Consider the following 19,606-nt stretch of genomic DNA (forward strand, 5'->3'; position numbering starts at 1 on the left):
CCAGGGTCGGCCACCATGAACTTGGACCCTGTCCCGTTGAGGGCAGGACTGCTCGGCTGCTTACCCCGTGGGAGGAATAACGAAGCCACATCATTCATTGGCATTTTCTCATCAAGTAAGGTCGGTCCCTTCTGCATCCTCGGAGAGCGAGGCTGCCTTGACTGGGCAATGTCGTCACATTCCGAATTCCAAATTACCACACTTTTCCTTATTTGCTACTTGTCTGCATACTCCCTACTTCATACTCCATACTTCACACTCCAAACGGACTGCACTGCTTTGGGGCTGGGCCAAGCCCAGGCTACAGAGAACCTTGACTGCGCTAGTAAAGTCTGGTCTATGGGGTCCATGTCTCAGGGTTAACCATAATAGTAGACTTTCGAATACAGGGCTTGATGGAAAGAGAACTATTAAACGCTCCCTGTGAACTGAAAACTAAAATGCATGCGCATCCCTCCTCTTAGCAGTTGACTCAGGCACAAGTTACGTGAGGCCCAGTGCTTTGTTGGAGCAACCAGGAGCTCCCCTTCTCTCTCCAGAGAGAGGAAAGGAGTCAGCCCAAACAATGCGGTGTCGGCTTTTTGTACTTCATAAAAATGGCATCATCGACTCAACAACAAAAACGAACAGTCCAATTAAAACGTGAGCCTCGAGGACCTAAACAGACACTTTGCTCAAGACCTACAGATGGCCAACAGATATATGAAAAGATGCTCGGTTTCACTAAATATAAGGGAACTGTAAATCAAAACCACAATGAGATACCACCTCACACCCGTTGGAATCGTTATTATCAATTAAAAAAAAAAAAAAAACAAGTGTTGGAGAGGATGCGGAAAAAGGGAACCCTCGTACATGGCTGGTTAGAATATAAACTGGTGCAGCCACCAGGGAAAACAGGACAGAGGTTCCTCAAAAAATTAAGAATATGTCTATGGCCATGCTGCCCTGAACAAGCCTGATCCTGTCTGATCTTGGAAGCTAAGCAGGGTCAGGCCTGGTTAGAACTTGGATGGGAGACCACCTAGGAAGACCAGGTGCTGTAGGTGTAAAAAATTTTAAAAAATAAAAATAAATAAGGGATTGTAAGCTGAGAAGGTCCTTGCAATCTGTGAGATCAACCAAGGGTTGCCTCACCTAAAAAAAAATAATAATAAATTTAAATGTTTTTAAAAATTAAGAATAGAATTACCATATGACCCAGCAATCCCTCTTCTGGGTATCTATGCAGGAAATTTGAAAATACATGTTTGTAAAGATATATGTATCCTGATGTTCATTGCAGCATTATTCACAGTGGCCAAGACGTGGAAACAACTTAAGTATCCTCTAACAAATGACTGGATAAAGAAGCCGTGGTACATATATACAATGGAATACTATTCAGCCATTAAAAAAGATAAAATATTGCCATTTGCAACAACAGGAGTGGACCTTGAGAGTGTCATGCTCAGCAAAATAAGTCAGATGGAAAAGGACAAGAAGCATATGATTTCACTCACGTGGGCTGTAACACAGAAAGCAGCAAACAAACAAAACAAGCAGACAGGCTATCATATGTCAAAGGAGGGTCTATCCATGGTAGAGAACACTGGTTCCCATGAGTTAGGACAGGCCCACAGAGGCCGGCATAATAAGAATGGTAAATAACATTGTATAAGTTTCAGGTCTACAACTTTACAACACAACATCGGTATGTTCTATCGTGTGCTCACCACCCAAAGACTAGTCTCCTTCCGTCAGCATATCTATGCCCCCAATAAATTTAATTTTTTTAGATGGTATCATGCTACAGGGATTTTCTGGGATTTTTTGTCACTCGCCTTGGACATTCAGTGCCACCCCGTCCCCATCTTCGCTTTCAACTCTGTAGCGGGACGTGGAAGGCTTTGGGCGGCAACTCCCAGAATCCTTCGCCAGCAGGGCTGCGGTTCTGACAGTAGCGGGGGGAGGTGGACGGTGGGACTAAGGTGGTTTCCCCAGGCCTCGAGCAGCGCTGGCGGCAGGATGACATGGGCTTCCTGCAACGCTCTGATTTCCGAGGAGCACTCCCACCCCTGGATCGTGCCCCCTCCTCCCCTCCTATCCCTTCCAACAATATCGGAGGACCCGATTTCCTGTATTAAACTCTTCCTGCTGGAAAGAGGTAGAATGGCTCCTGGCTTTCCGATTAAAAGACTGGGATTCATCCTTGTGGATACGCGTGGCCTAGTCCTATCCTTTTCACCGTGGTGTAATATTCCATGCCGTGACGGTATCGCAGAGGGTCTGGGTGGTTAGGCTCCACTTCACGCCGTGCCTGCCCAGGCCTTGATGCTTCCGTTAGAACCGACGTGCCCAGATCTACACTGCCCCGGGCAACAAGAGACTGCGCCCCGGCGTTTACCCAGACGGTTCCCATGTTTACCCACTAGGCTCATCACCTCCTCCGCCTCCTTCTGTCAGGGATCCAGGGCATCCAGCTCTCTAGTCTGTCAATCTCCGCTGGACAGGCTATCATATGTCGAAGGAGGGTCTATCGATGGTAGAGAACACTGATTCCCGTGAGTTAGGACAGGCCCACAGATGCCGGCATAATAAGAATGTAGCTTGTCTGTAAACTATTGTTCAATATAAATTTAGAAGAGCATGACAAAATTGGCATCAGTCCGCATGTGCTCACTAGTTGATCAGACTTAGCCAGGACTTTTCCAGAGTGCCCTGGCCCCGGCCCCACACGACCTGTGCCCAGATGCTCAGGAGAGAAGTTAATTTATTGCTAGGAAGAAAAGAGAAAACTTTCCTCCCCTTGTCTGTGGGCTGAAACCCTGTTCACCCTGCAAAACCTAGTTCAGATATCTCCTCCTCCATGAAGCAGTTCTCAGTCTGAAATACCCTGTTCTATATCCTCCAGATCTTGTATATAATTATCTGTATGTCAGTAAGTTTGCTTACCACTTACTCTAAGAGCAGTGGATTCCCCGCGCTTGATATTTCTCAGGTATGATGCAAACCCACTGCATGCTTAACATATCCTTGGCCCCTCTCTACTTCCCCCCGGGGGACTTGGGGGATGGGGACAACCCATGCCAACATGATGCTCATTCAGCTTCCTGTGCCAGGAATACCAAAGTCCTCTGTTTCTGACCCAAGAGTCCATGTCTTCTGCCAGCGTCCATAAAACAATAACATGACAATTTATTGACTTCTAAGCAGATTAAGATCCCAGGCCCCTTATAGCTCCTGCACTGAGTCTGTGCTCCGGAGTCTAGCACGGGTCCTGATTAGTGTATGTCAGGAATTTAATCAACTTGCCTTGACTAGACAAAAGACAGGAATTTTTCTTCTGTGGGTACCATTTGTCCCAGTGTCTCTGGGTGTTACAGATGCCCGTAATACCCACTCCCCAACAACGTCCCCAGACATCACCAACTGTCCTCCTGGAGAGGCATATCGCTCCCCTCCCCCACCACTGAGAACCACCGTATAGCCCCTCCAAAGGGCGGGGCTCAGAGTGGGAAAAGCAAGCAAACGGGCCATAAATAAATTACAGTATAGCAGAGCCTGAGATTCTAATGCAGTGGAGATATAAAACACTGCACTCACCTGGGTTTTTCACAGCTAACGGTAAACGCGACTGGCTGAGCACCCACAGCACAGGTGCCCAGAGGACCATCAGCTCGCTAGCCCCACGCACATCCCCCCGCATTTCATTGGTAGGAATCTGAGGGACGGGTTGGGTAAGTGGCTCACCCGAGTGGACTAGCTTGGACTTGATTAACTTCATGTTATTATTCCACAAAGAAAGGGGAGACAGCCTGGAACTCAGAAGATATGAAATGAGAAATCAAAATTTATCTTAAGGAAAAAAAAAAAATCCAACCTACACACCAATTTTTTAACCAAAGGGTTAAAAAATATATAACCCTTTAGCTATTTTAAGCGGGCAAACGAGTGCCGGAATCTGTAATAGCATGTACTCTAATTCTGACATAAAATGCTAAAATACAAGTCCTCATGAGTTGCTCTCTCTTCTGCATTAAAAAAAAAAAAAAAGCTAATATCCAATCCAGATAGGAGAAAAGTGCCGAAACCTGTTCTAACAAAGACCGCGCTGAACTTCGACGGAGCACCTTCGCCACCTGGTGGTGAGTGAAAGAACTTCCCCTAAAACACTTAAAGCTGCTGGATCCTTTGCAAAGAATGCTTTCAACGAGCCGCCACCCAGTTTCCAACTGAGTCAGACACCTGTTGATGTTCCAAATTGACTACTGGCCGATATTACATTTTGGTAACTTAAAGAGCAGAAAAATTACTAATTACCAATGGAATTAAAAAGTTTGAATAACTCCTAAGGAAAAACACTATTTTGACTTTACGTAAAACTTTCCCTGAGAAGCTAACACCTCCCCCCAAATCCTTAATTCTCAGAAATATTTTAAATGCACTAAAGCATTTGTCTTGGAGGCAGAGGAAGATGGCAAAAAAGGAAGGGGAAAGAGAAGAAATAGAAAAGAGGGAACACCGTTGCCATATTCAGTGACAAAAAAATATGATTCTATTTAATATATGTTTATTTATTAGTCAAAGATTTAAAGATGTATAAGTCAATTTCTCTCAGGAATCCCAAAGAACATCATCTGGAAAAATAAACGATGACTTCTTAGCTGAAATAATAAATTCACTTAAAAGTTAATGCAATTAATGCCCAACACTAAGCTACATCTAGATAACTCGTGCTGATAAAAATACCTTTCTCCAATTATTTTGTTTCTAACATAATTATCTCGTGTCTTCATTCCTCACATCTTTAAACTGTACTCTTCCTCTCTGCAGTAATATCATAGAAAAATCTATAACACATTTTTATTAATCTGACACGTATTTTATTAGGCACCTACGGTGTACCACGGGATATGGCCGTGATTGGGACATATCCTTGCCCCATGGGGCTTACACTCTAACGGGGGAGACAGGCATTCCACAGGTTCTATTAAGAAGTGCTAAATAAGCAACATCTGATTTAATTATCACAGATCCATATGAGGAAACTAAGGCTTGAAGAGAGAGAGTGGTGTCTGCCCAAGGACTCAGGAGGGTCAGGGGCAGAAACAGGATTCAAAGTCAGATGTCTTCTCTGAAGCCCAGCTCTTAACACCTGTGTCACCCAGCTACATGTTTTCAACGGCGAAGCAGGCAGTGTGCTCTGAGGGGTCATCTGTGTGGGTCCGGGGGAGGGGACACGACTCAGCCCTGCCCCTGAGAGTTAGAACAGCATCCGTCTGTGGGGATTAGCGCGTGCAGCTCCCAGGCCCAAGAGCACACCCAGCCACCCACCGGCATTCATTATGACGAACACATTCTCCCAAACTCAACTCCGACATCCCGGGGGGGAAAAAAATCATTACTGAAAATTATAATTAGATAATTATAATAAAAGTGAAAGTCAACAAAAAGGCGAATATCACCAGTCTACGGCCATGCCACCCTGAACACGCTCCATCCCGTCTGATCTTGGAAGCTAAGCAGGGTTGGACCTGATTAGTACTTGGACCACCTAGGAAGACCAAGTGCTATAGCCATAAAAAAAAGAAAAAAAAAAAAAGATCATCACCAGATCCTGTGATTTCCTCACGGAGGGAAGAAAAGTTAGGTTTGGGATGATGGATTCTGGGGGGCTTTCCCTCACCCCTTTCATTTAGGGTGCCGATGGGAGCCGATTACTGGAATTTTCGGGCGGCCATGGAACTGGAGATCTTGTTTCCTTATCGAGAGCGAAGTTTGCAAGGCTCAGTGATGTGGAACGTGGAATGAGGAATGAAAAGGCATAAAAGACACTCTGCTCGAACAAATGTAAAGTCAGCACTTCCAAAGACCACCTAACTCTTGGACATATATCCTCACTCAAGACTGCATCTAACAAAAACCAGAGCTGACGTCAGGCTAAGGGGAGGCGCTGCCCACAGCGCTGCCGAGGCCCCCTCTTTCCAGCCTCTCATGGCAAGACTTTGTTTCCCTCTTCTCTGCAACACACTGCTTATTTGGTAACAGCCAGGAGACATAAGAACTTCCCGTCACAAATGTTGATATAAAGAAAATGTCCTCAGTGACCAGTATTTATCCAGGTATTATTTCCTCCACCTGGGTCAAGTTTACCAAGTAGGTGGGAAGGGCCATTCTCTTGTGTGAGCTCAGCTCACGTTGCCCAGATACCGCTCTGATACTCAAGAGAGAATATGAATCTAATTGTTCCCCTCTGCACTCGAACCAGAAAAATTCCAAAGTACATCCTATTGCCGAACCCCATGAACGAACCGTGTACACCTGAACTCGGTGTGGCTTGCCAAAGCTTCCTCTGTCACCGGAGGCAGCACGCGCTACAATCGGGGAGATGTCTCAGGGTCTCTCGACCTTGTCCAACGTTCGAGAACCCCTCGCACCCCTCCTCTTGGCGGGCGTCCGTTTTGGAGTTATCGTTCCTAATTGCTAGTGACATGAGGGGCGGACTTCTGACTCTCCTTTTACAGTCGAATGGCTGGCGTGCGTTCAAACCGCCCACAGAAACCGACATTCATGGGTGCGACCTTCAGTGTCCCTTCACTCCAGGACCTATTTGGCTTCCCTGGACCAAAAATAAAGAGGAAATTCAAAAAATAATAATGAGCTCCTGTGTACCGTCTCGTCTCACATCCACACTGGCACAATGTCCTCTGCTTCCTGGATGTCACCCGTGTTTACTGTGTTTCGCCAGCTCTGCTTCCTACAGTCTGACGTCTGGACGACCTAATAATTGCTAGAAGCTCATTATTATTTCCCTCCGACCCATGAGAGAGCAGATCGCCTTCTACGACAGCTCTCCTTCGGAGGCAGCCAGCCACAATGCCCAGTATGATGGCAGCTTTCATATAATTTGTCCCCTTCTGAATTCTCCACACAAGAGTACCAAAAAGCTATCACATGGTAGTAATTTTCAAAAACAACTAGCTGGGGAAGGGTCAGGGAGGGATGTTATGCTGATGAGCCAGTCCTTCCCTCCAGATTGCTGCTTGGCAATAAAATCCAGAACATGCGTGTCTGGGTTCCCAGCTGACGAGCCACACACTGCTAAGTATTATGTAGCCACATCCGTGGCAGCCTCATATTACACGAGGTATCAGGCCACCACCTAGCTGCCAAGAGCCTTGGAAAACTGTACAAAGTACATTAAAATCAACAAAAAGTCTTCCCATGTCACAATATTTGGATAGCTCCTCACTTCTCCAAGCTCCCCTCAAAAGCCACCCCTGGCTAAGATCTGACGCTCCTGGCTTGAATCACACGAGCAGATTCAAACTTTTGAACAAACCACTGAACAGATACTAAATTCCCTGCAGGCCTGGAAACACTACCCGGCCCCATGAAGACAGAGCCAGGATCTAGGGGCAAAGCTGAGTCAGGATGATCACCAGAAAGTGGGTTTACCAGCTGCCCACACCGGACCTGCTCTGTGGTTCTTTGTCCTCCTAGCCGATGCCCTTACCCACCTCCACAGCCACACCTGTCTCTGGGGTCTGAAGACAAAGGCTGTCCAGCTCTCTAACACCTTCCCAGGCTCGAAGCATCACCTTTACTTGACTCTCGTCATGAAAGCAGATGGCCACAGCAGAAATTCAAGGGTGACACCGTTGAGAGCCTCTCCAGACAGTGAGGCCGGGCTACCAGGAAAGAGAAAAAGGAATAAAAACCGGTTTTCATTACTTCCTGGACCAAAATAAAAGAGGGGAAGCAGGCTCGAGGAGAGAGAAATTGTCTTCATCGTTACAATGTTTTAATGAGGCAGCACCATCGAGACCTCCCCACTGCCAGGCGGGGAGTCCATAGAGGGACAAATGGCCCATCCTCCCATAGGTTTTAGAGCAGAGAAGTCGTGTTCATTTGTGTAGCATTTTAAAATCAGTAAAGTACCTTCACATACAGAAACTCATCTAAACTCTCACAACCCTGAGCCGTTACACCCACTTTACAGATGAGGAAACTGAGCCCCTGAGGGAGAGATGGCTAGGGGTACGTGGCTGGACCAGGATGACAGCGGGGTCCCCCGGCAGTTCAGCAGAGAGATGAAAGGCGCAGGTGAGACAGAAACAAAGCGTCAGCCCCCTGGAAGCGGGGGCGGGGCCATTCACCCCCATCGCGGTGGGGCCCAGGACTGTGGAAACAGAACTTCAGAGAGTGATGTTTACTCTTCCTCTGACCATTCAAAGAGAACAGTCCCTAAACTGACAAATTCTCATTTCAAAGGTGATTCATAAAACATTGTCTCCAAAGAGAAATCTACCCAGACACGTGAGATGAGAGAGCTGCAGACAAAGGGCCCAGCTGTTCCTTGAATGGGTCCGCCGCCCCTAATGGGCCAGCAGCTTCTGCCAGATATCAAAGGACTTTAAAGGCAGCAGCTCACCTTGAAGTGACTGCAACACGACCCTGGCTGCAGATGGAGATGGAGCAGCCCACGGTGGCCCAGCCCACGCTGACAGCCGGAGGTCAAGTCCGCCACTCAAACCCGAGACTGCCTTCTGACTCTGCCACAAGGAAAGGCACTCAGGGCCCCCCCTCCGGTGCTGACAGAGCAGCCCCTGGCCCCCAGGCTTCATGGCGGGCACCCATTCTTTACATACCAGTACGCTCCCGTTCGATTTTCACAGCTCCGGAGGAAGCCTTCCGGGACAGAGCCACAGGGCGAGGGATGGAAACGGCACCGGGAAGGAAGGGGGTGCTGGGCACCCACCTGCTCTGCCCTCACATTCCCCTTTACTCTTCACCACGTGGGAGTAAAAGCACGTGGCCTCCAGCCTCACGGGGCTGGCGTGCGGACCGAGTCTCCACCGGCGCCCTCTGAATGTGCGAAGCCTAGTTCCTCGACCAGGGCAGATGTTTGCTGTCAAGTTCACTCCACAGCTGCATTTTCGACGATCTGATGAAGGTTTCCTTGGTCTCGCCCAGTTGTGCAGTGGGAGCCACACTGGTGTCCCCACAGGCCACTGAGGAGGTCAGCACGCTGCTCATTTCAAGTGGGCTGAATCCGGTTGCTGCTTCCCTCATCGGGCCAACGTGACTGCCCTTCCCGTCCTGTTAGAAAATTGGGGGGCGCCGTCACCCTGGGCCGGCGCTAGAGAAAGCAGAGTGCACTCCCCTCAAGTGTTAGTTAGCATCCAAAGTAAATCAGAAGGCTGCGGAGAAGAGACTGGAGAAGGGGCCAGGAGGAAGGCACAGCCGCCCCACCAGCCTGGCCCCGAGGGGCACCCCACAGAGCCGCGACCATCCAGCTGCCCCCCACTGCTCTGGGAGAGAGAAACAAACGCCTGCCTTATTCAAGGTACCCCCACACACACCACACCACACAGACACACACACACACACACACAGACACACACACACACACCACACGACGGGAGGGAGAACACACAGGCTCATTCACTTTTTTGCGAGGCAACCCTTGGTTGGCCTCACAGATCGCAAGGAACTTGTCAGCTTACAATCCCTTATTTTTTATTTTTTATATCTATAGCACCTGGTCTTCCTAGGTGGTCTCCCATCCCAGTACTAACGAGGCCCGACCCTCGGGACTCACTGTTGATGAGACTTTGGACTGTTTCTCATATTTCAATACGCCAGAAATTCGCTCTAACTTTACGCTCTGTGAAATGACTCAGCCGCCCTCTGTTCTCCCAGCTCACTCTTCAAGGTTTATTCCAGGTTCCTCTTTTCGCTCTAAAAGCTGTAACGGGTTCCGTCCATTTTGTTGTCCTTTCGTTGTTTGCTTTTCAATTGCGGTGAAATACACATAAATAAAACTTGCCTTTTTGACCACTTTCACGCGTACATACAGTTCAGTGGCATGTGGTGTATCCACATCATTCTGCGGCCACGACCACAATCCGTCTCTGGAACTTCATCATCTCGAACAGAAACCGCACCCATTAAACACCTCCTCCCCAACCTCCTGTCCCCCCAGCCCCGGGCCGCCCGGCCCCAGCCCCCACCGTCCTGCCTTCTGTCTCTACGGATTTGACTACTCCAGGGACCACGCATAAGTGGGGTCACACAGAACTTGCCCGCTGTGACTGGCTTACTTCACTCAGCACCAAGAAATGTAGCCTCGCGGCTCACTCAGGTGGTAACAGGTGTCAGGATTTCCTTCTCTCTCTTTTAAGGCTGAATAGCACGCCATTGCACAAACACACCACACTTTGTTTATCTACTCCTTCATCGATGGACCCTGGGCTGCTGCTTCTGCGTGTGGGTTGCTGTGCCCGACGCTGCTGCCAGCACGGGCCTAGACCGCTGTGCGGGTCACAGAAGACCGAGCTTTTCCTGCGGCAGCGACACTGCCCACGCCCATCTGAAGCTTGGGCCCAAGAGCCTGTCTCAGCAGCGTCCGAGGCCCCCCTTCCCGTTCAGTGCCCCCCACACGACACCTCACCCGCACCACAAAGCCCGAGCCATCAAAAAGCACACACTCCAACCCTCACACCACCCCAACCTCCATATACCCAACCCTCATACAATCAAACTTCACACATTCCTGTCTCTCAAACATTTCACCACACCCTCATACACCCCTTGCTGCACAATTCTAATTCTCACCTCCCCTTTTGCACACACACCCCACTGTCTCTGGGGACTTCGTGGGGTGGCCGCTCGCCCACACACAAGAACTGTAGCCTTTCCCATCTCCAGACCCCAACATTTCTGTTCCTGTCCCCCAACCTCTCTAAACCAAAAAGTCTACTTTTGAAAACAAAACACTTCCTGCCTCCGCCATGAGGGCCAGGGAATCTGCAGGTCTCATAGAAACAAAGCCCTGCTCTCCCCTGGGACACCGGAAGCAGAGAAAAATATCCCAGTAAATGATCCTGCTCTACAGAGGGTTTTGTATGCTCTCTACTCTGGCTTCTGTGGTCCTATTTTTATTACATTATGTTTATTTTGCATTCAAAGGGAGGAATCAATTAGAAAACCCTGTTTTAAATATCCTCATCAGGTTTTCTTGCTGTCCTTGGGCCACGGGTGGCACAGAAGAACATGAAGAAAGATTTTAAGAGAAGCGAATGTGTCTGGACGCTATTCTGCAGATTAGTCAAAACCAGTCTGTGTGAGTCTCAGTCACAACTGTGTGTGTCCCCAGTGAGAGCTGCAGGTACAGAGTTGGTGCTCGGTAAATAACTACAGCGTGAGTAAACGCACGAATATCTCAAGGCCGTGGAGGGAGGACGGGGGAGAATGGGCACATCCTCCAATGCCATCTTCACCCTGGATCAGTCAGGGTAAAAGTGTGGCTTGAAGGCGGAGCATCAGTAAAAATGGGAAGTCGAGCCCAGTGGCTATTTGCTCCTGGCTCGCCAGACAAGCTGGGGCCAAGGTGCAAGCCTCAGACAGGGGACTCCGTGTGCCCCCTCCCGGCTCACAGACCCCGCCGAGCACTCCCCCGAGTGCTGGCCATATAATGTGCAAGGACAAGCGCAATGAGAATCGCGAGGGTGTGCCCATCGTCCCGAGTCCTCACGACAGTGGGAGGCCTGTGGCCACCACGGCAGCGAGTTGCTGCAGACTTCCTGCTGCTGAGCTCCGGCCTGCCAGGGAGGCGGACTCGCCAGTCACTGCGCCAGTAGGTAACCCGCCCTTCACACTTCAGCCTCGGGAAGCATCGGGCGGTCAAAGTGGAGAGAAGGATGCTGTCCACCGCCCCCACTTCAGGAAGACTGGGGAAGAAATGCCCTTCTGCTAACAATACACACCTACTCAGCGGCTTGCCCAGCCCGTGGATAGTTATAACCACAGATGGAGTCAAGAAGCACAAGACAAGATCATCAGTCATCAGAGACCAGGTCTGCTCCTCTTCGGAGTGCCGAGGAAGCGAATCAAGAGACCCAGCAAGTTGCTGATGAAAAAATCTGGTCAGAAACAGCAGAAAAGACCCCTTTCGGCCATCTCCATGAAATGGGCCTTTTTCTGCGACAGGCCTGCAGTTTTTGTGATTTGAACTAGTGCATTTAGTGGTATCCCACAAGATCCCTGGCTCTGGGCTCAGCATGCTTGAACTTGAGACAGGAACACTGAAACCCATCCTACCAGGAACCAGGAGGACAGGTGACCCACAAGGAGATAAGCTGTCGGCCCACCTTTGGTAGAAAAGGTTGCTCTCGTTTATTTAAAACAGCAGGGCAACTGCAGAAATAATTACGTACAATAAATATACTACTCCCCACTCCAAGCAACCTCTTCACAGCCACTGAGACCCAAGACAGTCTGTCACGTAGGTCCCTAAAGCAAAGAAAGGCGTATCTACATTGAGGTTTTGTGGTGAGCCCAGAAGACGTCTGTCTAGAGCCTGCTAGTTCTATCTCACTCGGCTGCTTTATCCCAACATGACTGTGGTTTGGGCTTCAAACAAGCTGAAAGATAAGCAAATACCCTCCCTCCGAGGTTAGATTTGACTGCCGCCAGCATCCAGTGTGGTTCCTGAACACCAGCGGTATAGCAGAAAGCCACAATTCACCCACATTCGACCACAGAACCCCCATCTAGAAGAAACCAGGACTGAGGCAGAGGATCCCATCCAAAGAACAAAATCAAATTTGATTAAAAGACGATACAGCCAACCTCTCAGCCACTGACCTTTTTGAAGAAGGAAATGTGAGGGTTAGGGAAATCAGATGGGTAACTCAAACCACTATAAACACAACCAGACGTCACAAATGTTGTCTTAACAACACCAGAAACAAAAGTCACGGGATGGATTGATTGACTAAATCTGCCATGTCTAATTCAGTAGTCACTAGCAACGTGTTGCTATTTAAATTTAACTTTTAATTCATGAAAGTGAAATCAAATGTAAAATTTGGCTCCTCGGTCACACTAAGCACACATTTCAAGTGCTCAGTAGTCACGTGTGGTTTGTGGGTGGCTGCCATATTGGACGACACAAATATAAAACATTTCCATTATCATGCAAAGTTCTCTTCTACAGCACGGCACTAAATACTAAGACCAAGAGAAGGATGGAAGTTTAAAAAGAAATAAGAGGCTTTGTTTGTTTGTCTCATTCAGAAACATAAGAATCTACTGTGTACCGTCTTGGAGCTTGTTGAAGGTGTCACTCAAACACAATAAACGTGTAGATGACTTGATATGAGACTCTAGGAGTACACAGGCCGATGATGTTCCATAAAAAGGCAGTAAGATGTACATGTGCCATGGGTAACTTTTTTGTAATTGTCACAGCTTTTTTTTAAATAAGCTGAATGCAAGCCTTTCAAGGATAGTTTGGCTGGCGGTGTCACGTGCATTTAGATAACCCGTTTTCCTGATTTCTGGTGAAATGATTTTGGATCTTCCTGAAAAGGAACAGGAATAGAGCCCACTTCCCACTTTTAGAATATATTTTTTTGTTGGCCCTCTTCTGTCTGCAATGTTCATCGTCTGCTAAAACTTCGATCTTCTAATAACGTAGCTGTCCTCTTAGCAACGTAGTGATGAATGTCAGATTCCCGAATGTCATGTAAAGGGTTTCCATAAAGTCTGGAAACAAGTGAATGAATACACTTGTTGTCAAGGCCATCTTTAAACTGTTAAAAATAGTAGTAGCTATGTTTCCAGATTTTATCAACACCCCGTAGTATAATATTTTAGGGTATTAGAATCTCTCTGTTAGATGGTCTCTTATGTTTTCTTTCTTTGTATCCTTCATACCCCTGCCTGGAGGGTGACGCCTTCCTCTCTCCGAAGAACTGTGTGCTCACTCCTCCTCTGTACCTACACGTGTGAGCTGCTGCTGACATGTTTCTTGCAGACGGTGCCACCCTAGGTCCATTGTTTGTGTGGACCATTGAGAGACGAACTAGGCCAATCGGCTCCCCTGGGCACTTGGAATTGAGTCACAGAAATTCTGAGTACCAAGGGACATGGGAAAACCCAAGAAGGTTAAAGCTTTAGCAGACACATTTTTTTTCCAGTGTACTTGAAAAGCAGTCATTTTTATGCTTAAATTTCTGGATATGCATGCTTTCTCTACAATAAAAATAGGCAAAATTTGGGGAAGTAAAGTCATTTTTCACAGTTTAAGTTAGTAATGCTTCTGCCTTTATTTTAGACAGTTCTGTTAAATTGATTTTGTTACCAATTATCTCCCTAGCAGAGGGGAGATAGAGTAATTAGGGGAATCATTTCATAAACTATATGAATGTCTAACCAATGTACTATATACTTGAAACTAATAACAAAATAACATTTTTTAAAAAGGATTAAGAATGAAAAATAGAAATATATTGATCCTTAATTTAAAAGATAAAAAATTATGAACAATTTTGCCAATAATTTGAGACCTTAATTGAAATACATAAATACCTAGAAAAATATTAATGGTCAAAAATGACTATAAAAGAAATAGAAACCTGAATGGTCCTATAAATATTTACAAAATTTAGTCACTAATTTAAAATCCTTCCTCAGTTGGATGACAAGTACATGAGGTTTATTATACTATCCGCTCCACTGTTTACTATGGAAAATGTCAAGTTTATGCAAAAGTATAGTAATAATAATTATTATTGTTTCTCACAGAGAAATGTTTTAGCAGGTAAGTTTTATCAAACATTCATAAAATTTTTCTGATACTAGGAAAAGAGGAAACAGTACTCTTTTTTATGTTTATGTAGTCTTGATGGTCCAAAGCAGACAAGGATGAAATGAAAAAGGAAATTTTAGGTCCGAGGAGATCTACTGGGCCATGGTGACTTTGCCCTTCGCCTAAAAGAAAAGCCATACTTCATATACAACGTTATCATTCATCTCCTTTTACACTGTGATGTATCTTATTTAAACTCCAATCCTTCCACTGGCATCTGATAAATCCACTTTCAGGATGTTGTTGTGGATGAAAGTGAAGACTAAGGCCTGTCCTGCACCTACTCTCAGAGGCCCAGGAAGCACATAGGGGTGAGGGGGGGACAGGCAGGGTGCCTCTGGCTCATGCGTTCCAAGCAGGAATCCTAAGCAGAGCGAGCAGTGAGTACGTAGGTGACTTCTAATGGCTTTGCTGCTGCTCAGTCCCCATCCCCAGGCGAGTATGCAAAGACACTATTTGGTCTGAACAAATCTCATGAGTCGGCCAGGTACAGCCCACAGCACCCCTCAGCCACAGCTCAGGACAAGCTGATGCCTTTCCTCTGCTCCTCTCATCAGAAGGGAAGCCCACCCCTCACCGCCCCTCCCCGCAAAGGTGCTACACCAGAAACATGGGAAGTTCGAGCTGTCCACTGCTTTACCCCTGCGTCCCTCCTGTTAGCGGTGTGGCCTCACATGTCTCGTTAGCCCAACTATGTACTATCTTGCTAAGTGAGATCGGTTTTAGTAACTTCAGAAACTGAAATGGTCTCGAAGTCAGTAATTTCTCATCACCCAAGGCTAGACTGTTGCATACAGAACCCACTGTGAGCAGGGATAGGCACCAAGTATCTAAGGGGCTGTGAGATTGCCGGCCTGAGAGTTAACAAAGAAGTCTGGCCACACCAAGTTAGACCAAAATGAGGATGATTTGACTCGAATAGGCCAGAGTTTTTTCTCGCATTTTTTTTTTTTTTAGCAGCGGTGCCATTTTTTTCTTGATTTAGGTATAGTTGGTATACAATGTTATATCAATTATATTAGTTTCCAGTGTGCTACATAGTCATGTGACATTTTTACACCTTACGACATGATCGCTCCCCTAATTCTAGTAATCATCTGTCATTTCGATGAATAAAACTTTATGTAGGTCTTCAGGACATAAAATCGACCGATCAGAGCTGGTCTTCCTGAGGCGGGAAGATGGAGATTCTGAGTTTCTCTCACTTGCCTCCTCTTATCCTCGGAGTCCGCGCCTCCTGACCCTAGGCCCGAGCCCTCAGCACGGGGGGCCCTGGGCACACAGCTCAAAATCCACTGCCACGGGCCCTAAAGTCCCACTTAAAAACCTTTGTCGCAGAGTCATGCATAAGTTAGAGAACGAGGTATATATATCAACCAAACGCTTCGTTTGCCAATGAGAATATCGGGGGAAGAAGGATCTTCCTGGCTCGTTTGAAGTGCACAGCCACTCAGTGGCAGATGCAAAAGTATTGTGTGTGTACCTTGACTCCTACCTCCTCCTGTTTCCACCACACCCTCCTGAAGCTTTCGCCAATCAAATAGAAACGGTTGAACCTGCATCCACTGATGACCCCTTATCATTAACTACTCCCATACGTGAGTGATGTGCATCCACATTTTGCACGACTGTAAGGACACATATAGCAGAAGCGATGAAGCCTGTGGAGATAGGTGGCCTGCCCACACGCGTGTCCTCCACCAAGTGTCATAGAGGTCAGAACCTTCCCAGAAATTACACGAATATCTGTTGAGCCTGGGGGCAGGTAGAACAGGGCCAAGTAAGGGGAATCGACAGAAGGTCGGAACAAGGGAGGTTGTGGGAGTCTTACGAAAGAGCCACCTGTGCTGGAGAAGGGTTAACTGATGGGCAATCTCACCAGCAGGACCCAAGGGGCAGAGGGGAATGACGATTCCAGGCGTAACAGACGCCTCTGCTAGAAGCCGCCCCAAGCTCGCCCGCCTTGGCAGTGTGCACATGACTCAGGAAAGAAAAGGAGTGTGAAAAGCAAAACATTAAGAAAGCAGTTGGGCCTAGAGGAGCCAGCACCCAGCACCTCTGCAGAGGTCTCATCTCCCCGCAAAAGCCAGAGCTTGGAAAGGCAAGAGGAGGTTAAGCCTCAGACACCACAAGACCAGGAGGCGACGGACATCGCCTTCTCTTCCACTCCCATTCTCCAGCCCCCAAGCAAGTGTCAGCAGCTGCAGGAGGCAGATCTCCAGGAAACTCGGACTTCCGAAAGCGGAGCGAGCTCTCCCCGCAAGTCCAGCTTAGAAAACGGCAGAAAATCACACTAATTGGCCCTGCTGTGTCACATGACAACTCCTGGGACCAATCAATCACCGTGGTGGGAAGGATATGGTACCATGAGTGGCACACTCTGGGTCAGGGTGCCCATCGGGCCGGCCAGCCCCCCACGACCAAACATGATGGGAGAGAAATGTCGGGACCCCGAAGATGAAGAAGTTTTCTTACAGAGGAAGGGGAGCTAAATAGACCAAACGGCAGATACCTTAGCTTGAGAAATTCCTAGACTGTTACCTAAAAAAGGTCAAGAATAAGAGATTTGAATTAGCGAGGAGTGTCTGAAAAAAAATATGCAAAGCCGAGAATTTAAGAAGGTACTGTCACATCCAAGAAGTGAATAAGGAAAAAAAAGGAAGGAGCAAGACAACCAAAGAACGAAGTCCAGGAACGAAGGCGACAGGACTAAGCTAACGGCCAGTAAAGCGACCCCGTAGCCACGCCTCCCAGCGCTGCATACGTCATTCCATTGCCTCGTCCTGAACCGCCTTGCACGACAGACGGTCATCCCCCAGCGAGAGCTGCGACATCTGGGCTTCGCGGGGTCAGGTAAAGCAAGGTTATTCCCATAGTTACGGGAGAACTGGAATCGAACCCCGGTCTGAAGGACCTCAAACCCTGTCCCTTTTACATCCCTCTGATCCTCGCCCCACCCTACGTCACACTGGCCCCATGTTCTGCAGAGTTTCAAAGCCAAATCGTGAGGGTTTGGGAGCTGGTGCATTTTTGAAAATACAGTAATAGCCATAGTGGAGGTTAATATTCAGTAACTACTTAAAGCGTCGCTGGAATGGAGAGAGCCATAGTGGAGGTTAATATTCAGTAACTACTTAAAGCGTCGCTGGAATGGAGAGAGCCATAGTGGAGGTTAATATTCAGTAACTACTTAAAGCGTCGCTTCTCGGGCGTCAATGCCGAAAGTTTCTCTAGGAGCTTGTTAGAGCTGAGCCTTGTAGCTTCTCATCCCCAGGGGTTCGGGTTCCTGGTCCGGCGCGAGGCCCGAGGATGACAGCTTCAATGAGCACCAGTGATTCTGAGTTAGGCCCCTGGCAGAGCAGCGTTCGGAAACACTAGTGAGCCACCAGGGAGGATTAACGACAGCTGAGTGTGATAAAAATAGAAGACGATGCACATGTTCTAATCCCGTGAGGACTGGAAAAGAAGAAAAAGAAAGGTGTCAGAGGCCACCGCTAAATCTACCCATCCGCTTTTGAAGATGGAGATCACCTTTGAACCAGAAAGAGAATATTCTGGAAGAGCCAGGCAACTGGTAAAGGGAGGGGAGAGGGGGAGGGGCCTCCTGCATCATTAAGTGGCAAAGTACCAGACCTAAGCTAAGCCTTAAAATAATTATTAATACTTGATCTAAGGTTATAAAAGAGTAAAGCAAGAAAATAAGAGGAAAGAATGCGCTAAGTCAATGTTATTGATTTACACTCTGAAAGAAATGCCAGAACTATTATTTAGATGTCAAAATAACTCCGAGAAGAGTCCAAGGCTGTTTTGATCATTTGAAACCGAATCCCTGCCTTCTTTGAGATGGGGCTTTCAGACACTGAGCCTCCTTAAATACCACCACGATGCTCCAAACAGCTCAGATTTCCCCTTCAAAGGTTATACCGTGTTAAATTATATGCAATTTCAAAAAGAACAAGTCGTTGTCCTCCTTTGTCCCCTTCTCTTAAAAGCATGTTTTGACTAAGATTAATTGATAGCCCGAGGAGATCTGGGGAAAGGAAAAAGCCTTGAAACTGCAAGTAAAAATAACTAAGAAATCCGGCCGCTTCTTAAATATCGAGTGACACTGTTTGGGGAATAGGACCAGATCTGCACAGAGCTGCAGGTAAACGGACCAACCATGGGATTTGCAGATCCAGTAGACACTTCGGGGCCGAAAATCCTAGCTGAGTGCTGCAGATGTCGGGAGCTCAGCACACGGCCATCGGCTCAGCCTCTCGGCGGTTCATCCAAGAGAAGGTGGTCAAGGAGGAAAAGGGCCCGCAGAGCCCCTGAAGGAACTGAGACGGGATGGGGTCGGCGAGAAAGCGCGGGCATTCTGCTTTCAGCTTCTAGAACGCAGGCTTGTGCCCGTGAAGAGTCGCACCTGGACCGCTCCCATCACAGTGACCGCAGACATGCTCATCTGTTTCTATACCAAATAAGAAAATTATTTGCCTAATACGATTTTTTTTCATAATAACTTATCATTTGGGTTTTTTTTTAAGTATCACCTTCTGCTTTTTTTTTTAATGTTTTCTTAAGAAATCTCTTCATCAGTCATTTACCTGACACTTGCTTTACCAAACCAACATAACTGATTATTAAGTGAAGGCGCCCCAGAGAGCCTTCGCGGCAGATGGTGCTGGGGTTCACGCGCCCACCTGAGGAAGACACACATCCTTACTCTTCCGAGCTTTCGCATGTGGTCACTTTGGTCCTTCCACCTCCAGCGTTTTTTGATGGTTCAGATGCACAGTCCTGAAAGGAAAAGATGCTCTCGGAGGAACAGGGGAGGGATTAAGCGGTTGCACTGAGGCTGTCATCGGCTGGGGCACCCCCCGAGTCCTTGCGTTTTAGTCTACCAGGGCCGCCCTAACAACATGCCCCGGTCCAGAAGTGGCTTAAATGACAGACATCTATCTTCTCATAGTCCTGGAGGCT

General features: G+C 47.6%; 1 pseudogene; it reads left to right on the forward strand.

Annotated features, from left to right (window-relative positions):
* The first annotated feature begins 930 nt into the window (after nt 1-930).
* LOC120599049 (uncharacterized) lies at nt 931-1,049 on the forward strand (annotated as a pseudogene).
* Nucleotides 1,050-19,606: the final 18,557 nt, after the last annotated feature.

Source organism: Pteropus medius, unplaced genomic scaffold, assembly GCF_902729225.1.
Source record: "Pteropus medius unplaced genomic scaffold, Ma_sr-lr_union100, whole genome shotgun sequence".
NCBI lineage: Eukaryota > Metazoa > Chordata > Mammalia > Chiroptera > Pteropodidae > Pteropus > Pteropus medius.